The sequence below is a fragment of the Leptonychotes weddellii genome, chromosome 5 (assembly GCF_054177405.1).
Source record: "Leptonychotes weddellii isolate Sample4059 chromosome 5, ASM5417740v2, whole genome shotgun sequence".
NCBI lineage: Eukaryota > Metazoa > Chordata > Mammalia > Carnivora > Phocidae > Leptonychotes > Leptonychotes weddellii.
In genome coordinates, this window is record NC_138373.1 from 105,439,313 (window position 1) to 105,455,283 (window position 15,971).

At 53.8% G+C, this 15,971-nt stretch overlaps 1 long non-coding RNA gene across 1 annotated transcript; it reads left to right on the forward strand.

Moving 5' to 3' along the window:
• The first annotated feature begins 1,712 nt into the window (after positions 1-1,712).
• Positions 1,713-8,015, forward strand: LOC145721802 (uncharacterized). Its single transcript, XR_014145715.1, has 2 exons — positions 1,713-2,540; positions 7,169-8,015. It is a non-coding gene; the product is annotated as an uncharacterized LOC145721802 (long non-coding RNA).
• Positions 8,016-15,971: the final 7,956 nt, after the last annotated feature.

Below are 15,971 nucleotides of genomic sequence, written 5' to 3' on the forward strand. Positions count from 1 at the left end.
ATACTTGGGAGAAGCAGGGACGGGGGCTGGGCCAAATGTGCCCAGAATGTCAATGTGACAACGGAGCTGGAGAACTCAGAGGGGAGGGGCAGAGGCAGTTGGACTTCTGCTGAGCTGGGGTCTGTTCCCCTCCGAGAAACGGACAACGTCACAGGAGGTGGATCTTTAGGAAACAGATTACTCTGGTATTTTGCTTTTTGTGCCTGTAATGCATCTGAAGAGACTAAACCGCATCCAACCATTTTGATGGTTTACTTCACAGTAATGCTACAAAAAGAATTTCCTCAGAGCCGAGATTTACCCCAAACTATCCTAAGCCAGACCTCGCTGACCAGAAGTGATGGGAGTCCCCAAGCCAGCTCACTCTTCCTTCTTTGTGTTCAGTCCGGCCAGAGCCAGAGATCAAAATGGGGTACCCTAATCCCTGCCGCCTCCACCTTAATCAAAAGTCAAAGAGAGGACTGAACATTGTGTTTCCTCTGGGAATCTTCTTCCAGAAGGTAAAAAACCCAACAGGCTTACCCTGAGCTAGCAGCTTACATTTAGGGGAGAAAAAAGAAAATCCGCTTGTACTTTGTTAGAATTTAGGGAAAAGATGAGAATGAAAAATTCACTTTGTGTACCAAAGAGTTGCCCAGAATAAAGCCAAGGAGAAGGAGCTCGGTCCCAGGCTAAAAAGTCAAACAGAAATTCTGCTTTCCCTGATTTTGCTGGGGAGGTCCTACTAAAGGTGCCCAGAACTAGAACCCTGAACGTACGCTTTGACCCAAGCACATCATTTCTTCTTCCTAGGTTGTCCCTCCTTGGCTAGGAGGGTGAGTCAAATGTGAAGCTGGGAATTGTAGACATTGGGGGTGAGGGTCCTGAGATGGAGGAGAAAAGAGTGCAAAGGGGGCTGGGGAAGGGTAAGAAAATAATATAAGATGGTGAAGTTTATAAAATAAAAACTTCAAAAATTGTTTAACATATAAAAGATTAAATTTAAAGAATAAGTCAGGTTTTAAAAGGAGGTAAAATGCAACAAAATTGAGAGATTAAAAAAAAACAAAAATGAGGATAAGGCATAAAACACTTCAAGTAAATTATTCTTCAAAAGAGGAGGGGTTGGAATTAATCAAAAGAGACCTTGTTCACACCCCCGTAGAGTTTCCCAAACAATAAATTCATTTACCAAACAAAAAGAGAACACAAAGTAACAGTTTCACACGGAGGAAAAACAAAACAAAACATGGAGATTCAATAACAGCTAAAAAACGAGTGAAGAAGGAAAAAAAGAAAGAAAGAAACTTGAAATCAGTTAACTGATTATTTGTAAATATTGAAATTGGAAGATGGGATGGAGAAAGGCGGGAAACTGACATCTTCAGAGAAGTGAAACTTGCAAAAACAGAAGGTGTAACTCATTCCCAAAGAAAAGTAAACTCTCCATAAGTAGAATACTCCTCCCCCAAAGAAGAAAATATAAAATTGATCTAAAAAGTACCACTCACCCTCCCCCAAGAAAAGTATATTAATCTGAATCTAATCTTCTCCCAAACCTGAAATAGATTACACGAAAAATAAATACAAGGATTGCCTTTCAACGAAGAGAAAAACAAAACCGGATTTAAATTGCCTAATGGGGCAGGAAGGGGGACGTTGTTTGCAGGTGCCAGAAAGGATGGGGGAGGGGGTGTTTCAGGGGAGGAAGACCCGCTTACCTTTTTCTGGAGCGACGGCCCCTAGACAGAGGTGGGCGCGGGACCCTGTGAGTGCCTGCGTGTTGGGTCAAAAGAGGAATAGGGAATCCGGGTGCCCCTGCACGAAGGAGGAGAGTGGAAGGACTGGGGGTACCCACCTCCCCACCTCCGCGCGTCTCCCTCCCTCCTATGCCCAGGCCTAGAGAGCTACTGAAAGTTACAAATTGCTTCCATTATTAGCTCATCCCGGGCGTCCTGGTCATTGGCCAACCCTGGACCACGTGGTCCCTCGTACCAATCGATCGAATTTCTAGTTGCAATTCTCTGTCCCTTGGCTCTGGGCAGGAAAGGGGGGGACCGGTGGCGCGGGGATTGGGGAGGGGCTAAAGAGGGGGGAGTCTCCTCGCCCCCTCACCCTCCCTCTCCTCCTTGTCCCGGCCCTGAGTGGCCGCCCCAGAAGGGGTTGAGAGAATGTTGTTGGCTGGGACACACCCGAGAGGGCACAAACTGAAGGAAGCGAAGAGACGTTGCCGGGGACCCAGGGCCCTCTCCTCCCGGTTCCCCCCGCCGGGTCGGCCCCGACTGGCCGACCTCTTGTAGCGCCCACTCGGCCCCGGGCAGTCCCCGGGGCGAGTAGCCGGGCCCCTTGTCCCGGGCGCTTGAATGTCCTCTCTCCGGATCACTGCTTCGGCCCACACTCTGGGGAAGGTGCTTCCCTGGGGCTCGCTCTGGATCAGGCGCCTGCGCCCTCAGGGGCACCCTTCTCACGCCGACTGCCGAGTTTGCGCCCCTCCTGGGACGGTTTGAGAGGCGAACAAACTTTTGAATGGATAAAAATCAAGAGAAGTCCGTCCGGAGCAGGTGAGCTGGGCTCTGGAGGGGTGCGTGCGTCTCTCCCTCTCTCTGTCTCTCTCCGTCTCTCTCTCTCTCTCCTCCTTACTCCATCCCGCTTCCCCTTCTGCCCCCCCCCCCCGGAGGAATTTGGGCTCGGGCCGGCCGTGTGTCAGATGAGTGGGTCCAGAGCAGCTTTCCTCCCCTGAGTTTGGGGACTAAGGTGGGAGCTGGCAGAGGTAGGAGAGGGATTGCTTCTAAAACTGGGGAGGGCGGGAGAAATTGGGGGCCTAGAGACCCAAAGAATCTGAGTGTGATTACTTCTTTCTGCAAACGCAACTTGCGGGAACTTCAGAAAAGTTTTTTGAAGGAAGATGGAGAAGGGAGCAGAGTTGGGGTTTTGAGGTTTAACGTGGGAGGGAGGAGCGCTGTGCTTCCTATACTGTAGGATGCATTTGCTGTTTCCCAATCAGGGTGTATTATCAGTGTCCCGAACCTGCTCACCCAGCAAACTCTTAGAGACGCTTGGAGATCCCCACTGGGGTCTCCGCAGAAAGGGAGAGAAGTACCAGCCGAAAATAGCGGTTTCCCACTATCCTGGGGGGGGGGGGGGCGGGGGCGAGGTTATCGGCCTGGAGCCCCAGCTCTGGACAACCTCAGCCCCTGCTGCCCCGGGACCGGTCACTGATTTTAAGTTAGGATGACACGGGAGAGGGAACAACTCCCAAATTTCTTCTTCTTTTCCTTGTAAACCAATTTTGATCCAGAGATTCATCTCCCTAAGATGGAGTCAAAGGAGTGTCCCTCCCCGTCCTCCCCCCGCCCCCAGCACAATCTTCCTCCTTTCTCCAGCGCTCAAGGGACGGCAAGGAAAAGAGCCCCTTACCCCATCCCGGGGCTGAGATTGCCCCCCATCCACACACACGGGAAGTCCCGGGAGGAAGAGATGGCTCTTCTAAAAGGAGTCAAGGGCAGAGGGTGGTTTCAGACGGCGCAGCTGAACTTGGGCGTCCCGGGTGGAGAGCAGGGGGAGTAAACAGGCCAGGGCGGGTGCTGGGGCTGCCTTGCGGGATGGTCTGGGAAAGCAGGTGAGGGCGGAGGCCGCGGCGGGTGCACCGGCGGGGTCCGGGGAGCTCTCGAGCCCCGCAGGCCCGGAATGGGAGGCCCGGCCTGGGCCGAAGGGTTTCCTTGGCACCTGAGGTTTGTGGATCCGGCCCTGACGGTAGCCTGCAGATTTGGACCAGTTCTTGGAGAGGGCCAGGAGGGGTTGTGTATCCCAGAAGGGACCATTCTCACACCAGCGCCTGGTGTCCCTGCCGGTGCCCAGCCCGCACCTCCAGAGGCCGCTTAGCCCTGCACCCTTGGGAGCTCAAAACCGCGCCCAGGCCTTTGTTTTCGCGGCGGCGCCCGAGGTTTTTCCGCTGGTAATGCAGTGGCTGTGGGGCACCTGCTTCTCCCGGAGCCCCGGGATCGGGCCTGCAGCGCTAAGAGGTTTAAGAGGGCCCAGCGCACAGGGCCCAGAGATGTGGTCTCCAGAGTGTGGGCCTTGAGAAGGATGGATCCAGAAGCAGACATAAAGGTGATTGATACCCCCAAACTAAGCCCTTTTCTTTCCTCCCATTCTGTGGCCCTACCACCTCTCCAGCAGAGGAGTGGAGTGGAAGGAAGGTCTCATCCCACCCCAATCCCAGAACTGACCCCAGAGCCAAGTGGGGCTTCCATTTGCGAGCTGCCCAAGCTCTGGGTGCACTAAAGAGAAGGTGCCGGGTTCTAGGCTTTGCCCCCTCTTGATGAATCCAGTCCTTTTCGCCCCTGCCTCCCCAATACTCCCCCACTCTCCTCCTACGATCTGTGGGGTTGTCTCTCTTTTACTCTGTCCTTTCTTCTCTTTCTCTTTTCTATCAGGGTTGACAGAGAGACAACAGTTTGGTAAGGCTCCTCTAAGCCTATAGTGGGGAGCTGTGGGCTCGGCCCTGACTTCTCAACTAGGGAGGACCGTCGCACTCTTGGACCCTTGAAATTGGCCCCCAAGTTGAGGGAATTTGACAAAGAATGGCGTGAAGGATGGCTGGCCTGCCGCAGGACAGAGCCCCAACCTGGGGAAGGGGCAGTTTTTTGCTATATGCCTGTTGCAGGGAGAGGATTTAGAAACAAAGGAAGAGAGGAAAAAAGGTCGAGGAAACAGCACAAAGGACTGGAAAATTTGAGAACGACAAAGATAAAAGATGGGTGGGGGAAGAAAAGATTTGCAAAAGCCCCAACAGTGGGGACAGAGGAAGGGCCTCCAGGAGGGTGGGTGAGAGAGGGGCGAACATGAAGAAATTTTGATAAAGAACAGAATGAAGAAGCAGAACTTGTTTGTTTGGTGAGAGGGAAAAAAGACAGAAGGGAAGGAAAGAGAAAACAAAGGAATGAAAGAGGGAGCTAGAAAGTAAAGGAAGCAGGAAGGAAAAAAGTAAAAGAGAAAAGAAACAGAAGGGAGAAAGACAGGAAAGGCTGAAGGGAGGTGAAGGGAGGGAAGAAGATAGAGACAAAGCAGGGAAGGTGAGGGAAGAAAGAAAGCAAAAGAAAGGAAAAAATGAGAAATAGAGAGAAAGAGGAGAGAAAGGAGAGGAGGAAACCGGGTTAATAGAAAGGGGATCCCAATTCGGAGGAGGGAGGGAGGAGGAGGAAGGAGGAGGGAAAGAGGCCCGCTGTGGGCTATGGCTGAGCTGGGGTCTCCCACGCTCCCGGTGCCCCACGGGCACCCCCCAGGCTACCTTGGCCTTGGCCTACACCCCCACCCCCCCACCCCCCAACCCCCCCACTGGCTGCCCTGGCCCAGGGGAGGGAGGTGGAGGTTCACACCAGCCCTCTGCGACCAGCCTCTCTGCGAAGCAGCTGCCTGAGCTGGAGAAGGACTTCCTTCTGCAGTCATACCTGCCCCCAGCCCAGCCCAGTGGGCCTTGAGGCTCCGCAGGTCAAGGTCCGGTTCAAAAACCAGAACATGGAGCCAAAGAGGCAGTTTAGAGAGGGATGGGTGGCCACACGGCCCTGGCTCAGTCTCCTCGCCCACCACCCCAAGTGCCTCCACCCTGACCCTGCTGCAGAGGCTGTCTGCAGACTGGCCACCTTATTCTGCGATGCTCTGGCTGTGACCTTGGGCCTCAGTCTGATCATAGGTCAAATGAGTCCTTCGTGCTGGAGGGTTCTTCTGTAATTTTGGTTAGCCTGTCTGTATTTGTGCAGGTGAGAGAGGGGTGAAGAGAAGGCCTGGTCCCCCCCCACCCTCTCCCCAGGAAGGGCATCTTCATTTTCTTCATTGGTGAGAAGAAAACTCCTCCTTTGCCATCCTTATCTCCATCCACGCCCCAGAAAACTTCCTTCCGGGGCAGGGGGTTTCTCTCCACGAGAAAGGGTTGTATTCATCTGAGAAAGGCTTGGTGTGAGGTTTTCCAGGGCTGAAGGAGCCAGAGAAGGAAGTCATTCTTGAAAGAGAATGAGGACATTTCTTACTAGGGCAAGTGGACTCTAGGTTTGCAGGATATCCCACTGAACTCGTGCACACAAAGACGTTAATTGGCAAAGGGCCTTTAGATTCAGCTGCAGAGGAATGAACTGGGGGTGGGTGTGTGTCTGGAGCCTGTTGGGCCTGCACTCCAGGGCCCTGTTCATGTGCTTCCAGGGACAGCTGCTCGGTTTGATTCAGGGGGCTTCTTTCCTTTCCCTTTCCCTTTCCCTTCCTTCCTTCCTTCTTTCCTTTCTTTCCTTCTTTCTTTCTTCCTTCCTTCCTTTCTTTTTTTCTTTTTTCTTTTCTTTTCTTTCTTTCTTTCTCTCTCTCTCTTTCTCTTTCTTTCTTCCTTCCTTCTCTTTTTCTTAAAGCCAGTTAGGTAACTCCTTTGTTTCCCAGCAGTGCAAAGGGGAAAGTCACTGAGATGAGCACCATCTTCCAAGGGCAGCACAAGTCTTGGGAATGGGCTGGAGGACCCTCAAACAACCAGCTGCCCCCCGGGTCCCCAGTAAGCCTGGCACTTCCTCTCAGGGCCCTGGGTCCAGCACTTCCCAGCACTGCGCTTCTAGCTCCCCCAACTTCTCTCAAGCTGCTTCTTCCCTCATCTATCTTTCTTTCTCCCTCAATCTCTCTTGCTCCCTTCCCTCCATCTTCCTGTTCTTTCTGTTCTTTCTTTCCCTCATCATTGAGCCCAAGCTGGCACCCTTGTACTGTCTTTGTACCCCGGAGGCTTTGCTCTGAGACCATCAGGCAGACTAACACGAGCCTGCCCTCAGGAGCTCATGATGTGGATGCAGATATGGGGATGGGAAGATGCAGGTCAAAATGGGGAGTCAGCTTGGCTAAGCAGGTGCAGGATGAATCAGCTGGTTTTCTCTAGCAGTCCTGATGATTACCCTCACATCCCCGCGGCTCATCCCAGAAAATCTTTTCCCACCTCATCCACCTGCTGGCCTGCCCCTGGCCACGGGGGCGGAGTTGCTGGTGCCCCCAAGGTCATTCTCTCCCAGGTGAGCAAGGGCCTACAGGAGCCCCCCTTGCCTCAGCGGGGTGGGGGTGCTGGGGCGGGGGGAGGCCAGTGATGCCAGGTCAAAGCCTCCTACTAGGAAAGAAGCAAAGCCTGTCTCCCTATTCCTGATGCATTTCGGGGCCTTCTTTCCCTTGGAAGGAGAGGCTGGTCAGCTCTTGGCTCTCAGCTGTCTCTCCCAGGAATCCGTCTGACCAGCCCGGCCCAAGCCCTCCACATCTGCTCAGCAAAGAAGGGAGACGTCTCCTTCCAGGCCTCAGTGACGGGGACGCAAACTGTGTGCCCAAAGCAGCTGCCTTGCCTCCACTGGCCCCTCAGGGAAGGAGGGAACCGACTTCACTTCGCAGGATCTGGACTCCCAGCTGGCAGAGCTGACAGCTGCAGCCACATCTGGAGCTTGACACCGAAGGAAGCTTCCACCACTGGGCTCTCCTTGCTACCTCGGCCCCTGCTCATTCCGCAGTGTTGTGGTTTTCTCCCTCACTCCCGGGGCGGGGGTGGGGGGGTGGGGGGGCACGCTAGGGAAATAAAATGTCCGTCCCCTTCCCCCTAGTCCTTCCCCGTGCCCCGACCAAGCCTTAAAGCTGCTGATGGTAATCAACAGCAGCTCCCAGCCCGGCTCACAAGTGACTCACAGTGAATTCAGATTCTCTTCTGGGTGGGAGGGAGGACAGGTGCTCCTTCCTCAGTCCTCCCTCGCTCATTGATCCATTTTGAAGGTCACTGGGGGTCAAAGTTGAGACCAGATTGCTTCAATTGGTATAAAATTAGCATTTTTAAAACTCATACCGAAAGCCCAGATTTCTCACATCAAGGAATAGGAGGTCTCGGGGCACCGGGCTGGCTCAGTCAGTAGAGCATGTGACTCTTGATCTCAGGGTCATGAGTTCAAGCCCGCATTGGACATAGAACTTAAAAAAAAAAAAAAAAAGGAATAGGAAGTCTTTACCCAGACCCACACCTCTTCTCTGGCCTTTCAAGCCAGTGATGATATAAAGTCTTGTTGAGGTGAAGGAATAGAAGGGAAATGAGCAATTTCCTCCATCTGCGAGTCAGCAGCATCAGCGGTTCATTCCACTAATGTTTATTTAGTACCTACTATGTGTGAAGCATCATCTCTCCCTCAGTTTGTCATGACTGTCAAGAGCAATTCCTGCCACTTTGAGGCTTCAGTGTGTGTGGACAGATTTACAAATAAATCAATGGAAAAGAAAGTCTGCATTCAGCTGGTTTTGACTGCAGCCTTCCAGGTCCCTGGTCTCAGAGCCCCTGTCCGTCGGGCCCCAGCTACCCAGATCCAGTTGGTTGAAAAACAGGACTGCCCTGGATCTCACTGGTTTCCCCCACTGGAAGAATATCAGAATGGGGGTGAGAAACGTGCCCTGGGATTGGCAGACCCGAAATAAAGAGTTTGGGGTGGTCGGCAAAGGGGCCCCCCAAAAGAGATGTGCGCTGTCACTGCACGGGGTGACGTGTTTCTCTGGGTGGCTGAGCAGGGTTTGCCTGGGTGTAATCCCGTGCCTGAAGGTGACAGCAAGGGTGTGCACAGGCAAGTGCGCTGCAGGGGGGCGTACAAGTGTTCCTGCCCCCGGCTCGCGTGCGCTGGAGCAGGTGCACGTGCGTGTGTGCGTGCGGGGCCGGCCGCACACAGATCTGAACGTATCTCCGCACGCATGACCCTCTGTGTATGCGAGAGCGTGTGTACCCGCTGAATTATTATAAAATTACCCTGACCCTTACAGAAAATCCATACCATGCTCGGCCTTTCTCCCCCGACCTCTCGACCTCTGGGGTGCCTGAGGAAAGAGCTGACCGGGTCACTGCCTCCCCCAGTCAATGAGCCTCTCTCCATTAGCATAAAACATGAATCTGCTGGCAGCTTGACAAATTATAACTAGCAGCCAGAGTTTTGCCAACTGGCTGGCTTGGGCGCTGTCTATTTATCATTGAAAATGGTAAATCATAAGAATCCAGATGACTTAATTATTCAAATCCACCCAGGACCCAGAGAAGCTGCAGTCCCGTCAGTCTCCGCCCTGGGCTCAGGGAAAGGGCAAGAGGACGGACTGTGCTGGAAGCTTGAGGACTGGGAGACTCAGGGCCCACGGCCACCCCTCTCCTCTGCCCGGCAAGCCCGTGTTTCTCTGCAGCCCCTCCCCTCCCTGCCTGCCTGCCACTGTCCCCTGCAGAAGCCAAGCCGATTGCTTTGGCTCCTGACCCTCCCAAGGCGCCCCCTTCCCCGCCTCCGGCTGCCTGCCACGGTCCCCTAGCTCACCCGGGCGGTTCTCGGCCTCTCTTTGTGTGGGTCTCTGTTAGCTTGCTCTCTCCTTCTCTTTCAGTGCCTTCGTTTTCTTTCTCCTCTTTCTCACATTCTTTTCGCCCCACGTCTCTTTCTCTCCCTGCTCCTACAGATGGATCCTGACCACCCCCATAACTTCTCGGATGGAGGTTTGCCTGCGCTCCTGACCCCTTTGTTTCTACGGTCCCAGAGGTGCCCACTCAGGACCCCCATGCACCCACACTGCACTGCCCCTACCCCAGCACCTGAGTCCCGGGAGGTTTGAATTCTTTCCTCCTTGGAGCCACATGGAAGCACAAGTGTCATGGATGACCTTGGCCTGCTCGGCCCTTCACCCCCATCCCCACACACCTAACCTTCTTTCTGTGGGTTTCTGAGCACCATTCTGCACAGCTTGGGAGCTAGGGGACAGGCTAGCACAGATGTGTCCCAGCAGGAGGCAGGACTGTGTCCCAAGAAGGCCCACCATGGGGCTGTCCCCCGGCTCCCAACATGGAACCACCTCACACCTGAGCAGAGGGATCGCTCAACGTGAGTTTCCCCAGAAAAAGAAAATCTGTTTGCAGAACAAATTCTACATCCAGAGGTCTTCACGCTGAGCTTCGGGGGTCCCTTTGATTTCTGGGTCCTTTCATCTTTGTGTCCTCACAATCCAGTGCAAATATGTGCTATTATTTCTTCCAGTCCCGCACCCCAAGGGAGGTGGGTGTTCTTTCTCCCCAGGCCCCCCGTGAGGGGTGGTGCCGGGCCCACACCTTCACCGATCACGCTGGAGGAGAATGTGGGCAGGGAGGGGGGTCCCTACAGCCCCTCTCTTTGCGTGGCATCCTGACTTATGCTTTTGGGGGCTTGTTCTCTCTGTGAGGGCCCCAGAGCCCTGGCCCCAGACGCGCCCCAGAGGCCATTTCTGTGTCTGCAGAGGCTTGTCAGTTTCGTTCAGAGTGGCTGTGTCGGCCTCTTTGGGTTTGTCCGCGCACTTTCAGGAGCCCTTATGCTGGAACAACAAGTGACAATGTCCCCACCCACAGGACACCTGAGGAAATAGTCCTCTCACTCCCCACAATTCCATTTCAAGGCCTCCAAGCAACGTTGCTCTCAAAATATCCGGCTCTGCCGAATCATCAAACTCTAAAGAGGGAGCTGTTCATTTCTGCTACTGAAAGTGCGTAAGTTCTTCCCTGAGTCTAACCTTCTTTTCCTTTCAGGGTGGAGTATGGGGATGGTCAGGAATCCAGAGGGGACTCCCCCTTCCTCCTCCAAGAGAACATCTATGGCATATAGGAGACGTTTCCACCCCCAGGCTCGTTCCCACCGCTAAAACCCGCATCCCTTCACTCTTTCCTCCCTCCCAACCTTTCTGAGCCAGTTTCCTATTTGACCACAAGGCCAGTGGCGAGGGGTAAAGCAGGAGTGGAGAGGATCAAGATTCAAAAGCAGGCCAGCAGCTGGACGCCAGGGAGATCAATAAGGCAGATAGATTGGAGACAGGTTTCTCCCACTTCTTTTTTTTTTCTGCTGGCTCAGCACCCCCGCCCCAGCTCCTACAAGCAGGTGGGGGACAGAGCCCAGCCCTGGCCTCTCTCTGCCCTTCTAACTCAAACAGTTTCCTAATCCCTGGGTAGAGGGTAAACAGCCTCCAGCACCACCCGGATTAACTACAGAAATGCTGCTAATGTATTTTGGGCACTGTTCCCTCTCCCCCACCACCCCGTGTTACTAATTAGCCCAACAGCTTGGGAGAAGCTTGGGAGGAGCAGCTAAGAATGCCTTTGTGCAGACCCTGCAAGCCCAGGTCTGAGCTCTGGATAGTGTCTCTGGAGCTAGACCTGCTGACGGTGGCAGAGGGATTCCGGCCCCCTCCCCACTCACTGACTCCTAAATCAGCTCAAAGCGAGACGGAGGCTTTTTTTCTCTGCACCCCTCCCCGAATCCCCCTGCCTCCCCTTGGCTGTTCACAGCTGGGAGGCAGGTGGGGGTAAGAGGGAGAGTGGAATCGGCTCCGGAAATCAAACGACCCAATAAAAAATTAATTGTCTAATTAAAACCGTGAGGAAGCCCCTTGCCAGAGTTTGGCTCTGAGTCATCAGGGCTATAAAGGGTGGGAAAATGAGTCTCAGCTCCTAATAAATTCCTGATTTGCGGCTTGGTCTATCAGCGAAGGAGTGCTGAGCGTTCTGCCTGGCTAGAGCTCCTGGAGGTCATTCCATCCTCCCTCTTCCCCCAGCCCAGGTGATAATACCCACTGCCACCTTTGCTCACCCAACACAAGCCCAGAGAAAGGGGTCTCTCCGAATGGACAGAAAAGCCTGCTCCGGGAGGGCAAGCATTCCTGAGACTAGTGCTCAGGACCCCTGATCGGGTGCTCCCCCACTTCTTCCCAGACTTTCTCCAGCAATGGAAACTTCCGGAAACTTCTCCAGCTAGAGAGGTCTTCATTTAAGTTAACTAATAACTGTTATAAACAGGCTTGTTGTGTACATTTATTTTGACCTGACCCCCTCCATTTTTGTGAAAAATACATTTTTACCTAATTCACAACCCAGCAGGTTCCCTCCCTTGGAGCTGAGTGTTGAGTTTTGCAGGTGAATGACAGGCAACCAAGCTAAGAAATTTAATCTTCCCCACCCTAAAGGGATAAGCACACTCTGCTTAGTTGGCCAAATCTTCTGGAAGAACGAACACAGAGCTAGTCCATCCAGAGAGGAGTGCGGAGCTAGGCAACTTTCAGGTGTAGATGGGGACCCAAACCTTCTCCCTGAATAATTGTACCAAGTCCTCCCTCGGGTCTGCCCGATGCCTCTCTTCCCGCCCTTCCTTGGCCAAAGCCAATGCATTATACACCGTCAGAGGCATGAATTTGCAATCGCAGGAGGAGGAAGTGGTTAGCACACAGCCTTTCAACATCAAAACACGTTGTTTTATCATATAGACTACAACACGGGATAAATATCTGTGATTCGCTTTTTAATCAAACCCAGGAGAACAAACAAGGGTTGTTCTCAGAAGGACATATACTTATCCCATATGTACCTCCATTAATTAAAACACTTCTGCAAAGTCTCCTTTTAAGATGGACTTTATAGCTATTCTATAAAATATTCAAGACAACCCTTGTTAACTGCGAATTATTTTTTGACTGATCCGCCAAAAGCAAAGGCTAAAGATCTGTCACCAATAAGGACATTCAAGAAACTGAGTCACACACCCTGAAGACAATTCCAAAGGAGGAGTTAGAAGCACTTGTGTCACTGGCCCTGTTGGCCGGGGCGGTGGGGGGGGGGGGCAGCTCTCCCCCAAGGTGACTGTTCAAAGTCCCTGTGCTCCTTTGGAGGCCCTTCTCTGTAGCCACATCTGCAGCGTATTATTTATCATTCCTGATGATCCTTCCTCCGTTCATCTGGTTGTTATTTTTCATCCTAAACAGTGAACTAAGCTTTCCTTACGAAGGAGAAAAACAAAAGGAAACAAATTCCGGAGCCCCGTCTGGGTCAGGATCCCATTTCCGATTTCAGCAAGGTCCTGCGCCCAAGTGTCACGGTAGTGGCTAGATCTTCCGCTCCCAAGAGCCCTAAACCTAGAGACTGGAGACAGGCACTGATGCTGACCCGCCTCACGCCCACCGGGGGCCAGGCCCCACTGGGTGCTTACATATGGGGGTCCTCTTCAGTACGGGGCTATCAGGCAGTTTCCTTCCCCTGATGGATGGAAGTGGTCATTTCTTGTCCCTGCTACCTGGTCTAAGACTGCGCACTCCTCTGTGGTCCTGTCATTCTGGGAGAACCTCCGGTTTCCTGGTGCCCACTTCTCGTGAGGACTTAACTTGTCCATCCCTGTGTCTCTGGGCAAAGCCTCCCTTGAATATCCCCAGTCCTCAGGTGGACCAGCTTGAGCGGGTAAACAGAACCCTGAGCCCAGAAGGGCAGGACAGTGGCCCCCCATCACACAATTTGGGGCGGGGGGGGTGGGAGTGGCATGAGGGGGGTGCACCATGCGCACTGAATTCTATGTGAATGGCACCACCTAGAGTTGTGCTCTAGGAGTGCAGTGAATGCTGATTCCCTGCAGCCCAGGGATGCCCGGTGACTCGGGCAGCCTCATGCAGCATTCAAGGGTGAAACACTTACATTCTGACAACTAATATGTCAACACCTCGGCCCCCAAGAAAGGGCTCCAAGGGGACAGCCTCCCTGCCTCACTGATGGTGGAGAGATCTAGGCTCAGCACACAGCTCACCAATCTTCTCTCTTCAACTTCAAAGGCAGCTCCAGCCCCAGGGAGGACCTCGAGGGTATGGAGCAAAGCTGGTCTGACCCAAACTTGGCATCGGGCGATGTTGCCTGAACACAGGTGAGGCTGGGCCTAGAAATCACAGGGAGACATAAGATCCCATCTGGCCTACAGTTTGGGGAGGGAGGGGAGTCCAATCCTCAAAGTGCAGAGGAATGTTTACGATTGCCCCAGCCCCTCCTGGACAGAAGAGCTGCCAGGCTCACAGGTGGGCCCCCGCCCGCAGGCAAAGGTGCTCTAGCCTCCTCACCTCCGTAAGCCTGTCCCGTCTGGACACCCTCCCTCCCCCTTTGCCAAGGCCTCCCTCTGTCCTTCCAACCTCTTCCATTCTCTCCTCTCCCAGAGTCTTTCTGAATACAACCTACTGACCTCTGTCATTTCCACAACTTCCCCCTCAAGCATTCTCTCCACCTGCAGGCATCCAGGCCCCGGTGTCCTCCCCTCACTGGGACAAGGGCCCCTTCATGTGTCCTATTCACCCCATTATGCCAGGACAGCCCCGACTCAGCAGCTCACAGATGCTCCACTGTCAGAGCCCCAGATGAGCCAGCACATCAAAGACTGAGCCAACAGCACTCAGAGAAGAGGGGCGGCCAATCAAGAGCCAACTGCCTTGACTGAACTCCTTCTTCATGCTGGCATCATGGGCCACAAAAAGAGTAGGGGCAAAGAATTGGGTCCCAAAGAGCACTGGGTTGTGTGACCAAAAAAAAGACTTATCCATCCCAGATTTTAAAAAATAAAATAAACCTGAGCACGAAGGTGCACTTTATGGACAATAAATTTCAGAGGTGGGAGAAAAAGCGGTCAACGAGAATCCTCCCGGAGGAGGTCAGCTGGGAGCTAGGAACCCCTCAGAGGCTTCTAGGAGGCTGAAGAATCATCACATGGGTTGCCTCTATTTCCCCCAGCACATTGGCCACTGGGGAAGGGGCTCCAGCCGGGAGCTGGAGCAGGGGAAGATCCCTGAGCACCCCGCTCCCTGCCAGGCGCTGTGCCGGGCACCAGGAACACAAGAGTGAGGGAGTCTGTGCCTTCAAGGCGCCGTCAGCCTAGATGGGGAAAAAAAATTGTAAATAGATCTTTTTAAGCAGCGTGGGAAGGACCGGCCCTACGGGTCCACCCAAGCATCACCACAGCACCACAAACCCTCCTAAACCTCTCTGGGGAAAGGGGAGAAGAAAGGGGCTGGGAAGGCATCCTGACATGGGGAGGCCGTTGTACACTAAGCCCATGATACCCCTTCTGCTCCCTGCACCCCTCCCCACGGAAGGGCTTCTTGAACCAAGGTTCCCGTGGGGTGTCCGCATCCCAGCACACTCTCCCACACATCCTCTAGGCAGATTATTCCAATCCGAACTGGGATGGGGGCTCTGGCGTACCTCCCTAACCCATCTGCCCCTCGGGCCACCCACCCCGCCAGTGCAAAGGCCGGGGGCTCGCTGATTCCCGGGCCTGGAAGAAGGCTGGGCAATAGAGAGGGAAGACCCTGCCGGCTCCTGGAATCACATGGTCTGCCGCCTTCCTCCTTCACGCCTTTGGGGAAGATGGCCCTGCTTCCCCCTTGTTCTCCAGCTGTGATCCTGTGCCCACCTCCCACGGCTGCAGCTGCTTCCTCCTCCCCACCTTGGAAGAATGCACCCCTCCCTCCAGATCCCCTTCCACAGGGGCTGAGTGGGAGGGAGGCAGTCTCTGGTCCCATTTTCCTTGGCCTAGGCAGGCTTTTTTGTAAATGAGAAACCCCCTTTGCCCTTTCCTCCCCTCTGGGGAGCGCCCTCCCTCCCCTCTCCACATTCCCCAAAAGTTCTCAGACTGAGATCCATCCTACGTGCAGTTATGTGGTGAAATCTGCGCTTTCCTGCCCTGCAGGCGCCGATGCTGGGAAGGGAGCCTACACAAACCTTTGATGTAGGCACGTTTTAAAAGGCCCACCTGTCCCCTGTCTCTCCCCAGCCCCCAGCCTGAACTGCTGGAGCCCCTCATCACAGCTTCAAATCCCAGGCTCCCCACCCCCCAACCCGGCCAGGATCGGGTCACACACACTCTCTCCTGCTGGGGGTAATCAAACCCAACCATGCTCACTCAGGGACATCTGTCTCCAGTGAATAAGGAGCGATCCCAAACTTGAGGGGTTCTGTGACACTTAAAAGCTTCAAGCAGGAAGATCTGCAATTTCTCTTGGAGCAGGGCCTGTGGGGAGGGTCGCTGGGAAATCCTCGTTTGATGTTGTGCTTTCATGGCTGTGGTTTGATCCAGATGTTCCCCACTTGTGGGATTTTTCTCCTTGGGAGGGAGGGGCCCTTGGCTGTGAAGACATTTCCATCATGTGCACATTTGGATCCGGGCCGGATGGCTGGG